Source organism: Crocodylus siamensis, chromosome 1 (genome assembly GCF_052110815.1).
Source record: "Crocodylus siamensis isolate JL-2025a chromosome 1, ASM5211081v1, whole genome shotgun sequence".
Lineage (NCBI taxonomy): Eukaryota > Metazoa > Chordata > Crocodylia > Crocodylidae > Crocodylus > Crocodylus siamensis.
In genome coordinates, this window is record NC_143395.1 from 110,029,380 (window position 1) to 110,032,511 (window position 3,132).

Sequence of the window (3,132 nt, forward strand, 5' to 3'; positions counted from 1 at the left end):
TAACTCAGGTATTTGAAATGACATATCTATGTTAATATGCTGCTTCACCTGAGCTAATTAGCTTTGCTGAGAAGAAAATGGCATAGACTTTGAGAAACAAAGTATATTAACCAGGTGTGAGAGCCTTACCCTGACAGAAATAGGTGCTGATGATAATCCATACATAGATTTATACATAGATCTATCAGCCAAAAGGAACATCTGCTATAGAACAAGCAAAAATATTTCATTTGTAAAGCAGGAGTAACAATTTAGTCCTTGGCCCTGAGTTAGATGTAGACTGCCAAGGCTCCTCTTGGGCCAGATCCATAGGGGCAGTGGCAGTTGCAGCAGGTCCAATGGTGGCATGGGTCCAGGTTTGGGCAGTGGCATGCATCCGACATAGGGTGGTAGCACGGGTACAGGGTTAAGAGGTGGAGAAGGTTGGACTGCAGCAGCTCCCCTGCCACTGACAGCTACTTCCATTAGGGTCCAGGGAATCTGAATTTTGTGGCACACCATGCCCAGCTAGACTTTCCCCCCCAGCCCAAATGGAACATTTCTACAGACACCCATGCGGCAAACCATTCATGAGGCTCAATCATTTTTAGTTGACTTAGTACACATTCAGGTTTATTTAAAACGTTCATAAGATGGAAAATCCATCATAAACCTTGGTAGATTGTTCCAATAGTTACCTATTCTCCTAGTTAATATATATTTTATTTCCAGTTTGAATGTATTTAGTTATAAGCTCCTACTGATCTATCTTGTTATCCCTTTGCTAAATTAAGAATTCCCCTCTGTCAGAAATCTCCCTAGAGAGGCACCTACTGGCCATGACCAAATTACCTTGTATCCAGACACAAATCATGGCTAGTGGGTATTAGCTGGAGAAGAGGTGTTTTCTGATTGTCTAGCCAAAATGCCTGCTGGTTAAGTCACTTACCTGAAGAGTGGGAGACAAATATAGGTCCCTTCTTATCCAGAGGGTTCTTCTTCTTAAAGTTCTCTAACCATCAAGCCAAAAATTAGGCATTATCCAGACGTTTCTCCAGCACACCTCATGAAGCTGAACGAGTAGAAAGCCAAGAGGAAGACAGCAAGTCAGAGCATGTAGGTCTTTCTGTGATGGATACTGCCCAGGATGGGAGGGGTCCAATGTTCTAGTCTGGGCCTTTTCTTGAAAAACTTTCCCACTTTCTCTGTCCGTTTTATCCAATGACTATTCAATGCAAGGTGCAATGAGCCAGTTACAAAAGAAAAGCTATAAAGAAGTCTCAATAATGTTGAACTTGTAATGTGGAAGGTAGAACACTTCATTGGGAAACAAAGACACAAATTGAAACCAGCTCTAGATAGGGAGGCATGGGCCTGTTTGGGCAAGTGTCCTAATCACTAGCCTGTTAGAATAAAGCATGCAAGGACCCTCCTCTCCCTGTTGTCGTCCAGCAGGTAAATTCATAGTGTTGTTCTTTTTCCATCACAGGCCAAAATACAAGCTTTAAGCACCATAAACTGTGAAGTGATATATATGCCGTTTATGTACATAAAGTGAAACAGGATTTAGTCCAAAGTGTCTGCCACTAGCAAATTTCTTCCTCTCTCCCACAAACCCCACACACCCACACCCTGCCTCCACAACACCTGCATGTATACACATACCCTGCAACATACCCTAAACCCCACCACACACAGCAACAGTCTCTGACAAACTCTACCCACACACCCCACAACCACACCCTATACACTCCGCCCTTATGATATACAAGAATAAGACTTTATTTTTGACTTATTATACAATCACCTCTATATACAAACATAAACCATGACAAAGATATTTTTTGAAATAAAATTAAAATATGTTCTAGTAGGAGTTTTAGTGTATGATTTGTTTTTTTCTGGTGCAGATGGCAACCCCCACCCCCAAAAAGGAGTACTTCTGGTGGCAAAGGTCAGGGGTTAGGGGCAGGACTTCTGGTCCCAAGATGGCGACCAGGGAGCAGGGCACCTGTCAAGGGGATGGCTGCCCTTTCAGTTCTTGACATCTCACCAAAACTTGTTAAGTGACCCTGGAGCCAAAATAGTTGCCCACCTCTGATTTAGATGCTCAGCCATGTAGGCATTCATAGAGCTTAAATCACACAAAATCTGGTACTCCTGATCTAATGTAATTCACCTCAGGAGGTCAACTAACTTTACATTGATAAATCTATGCAGACTTAACCTGGGACTGTGCTGTTCCTACCTCTCCCAACCCAGCTGACCAAAATGCTGGTGTGCATCCATAGATGCTTCTCGAGCAAATCCCGGGACGTCATTCTCCCCTTGTACTCGGCCTTGGTGAGGCCGCAGCTGGAGTACTGCGTCCAGTTTTGGGCTCCACAATTCAAAAAGGATGTGGAGAAGCTTGAGAGAGTCCAGAGGAGAGCCACGCGCATGATCAGAGGTCAGGAAAACAGATCTTACGATGACAGGCTGAGAGCCGTGGGACTCTTTAGCCTGGAAAGGCGCAGGCTCAGGGGTGATCTGATGGCCACCTATAAGTTTATCAGGGGTGAACATCAGGATCTGGGGGAACGTTTGTTCACCAGAGCACCCCAAGGGATGACAAGGTCGAACGGTCGCAAACTCCTGCAAGACCGTTTCAGGCTGGACATAAGGAAGAATTTCTTTACTGTCTGAGCCCCCAAGGTCTGGAACAGTCTGCCAGCAGAGGTGGTTCACGCACCTACATTGAACACCTTCAAGAGTAAATTGGATGCTTATCTTGCTGGGATCCTATGACCCCAGCTGACTTTCTGCCCTTTGGGCAGAGGGCTGTACTCAATGATCTCCCGAGGTCCCTTCCAGCCCTAATGTCTATGAAATCTATGAAACTGTGGAAAGGGACCTTGGAGTCATAATTGACTCCAAAATGAACATGAGTCAACAATGTGACAAGGTAATAAGTAAAGCTAATCGCACTTTTTCTTGCATAGGTAGGTGAATCACAAAAAAGTCTAGGGAGGTGATACTTCCTCTCTATGTGGCATTGGTCAGGTTGCAGCTGGAGTAGTGCATCCAGTTTTGGTTACTGCACTTGAGGAGGGATGTGGATAACCTGGAAAGGGTTCAGAGGAGGGCCACCCATCTGTATAAAGGAATACAGAA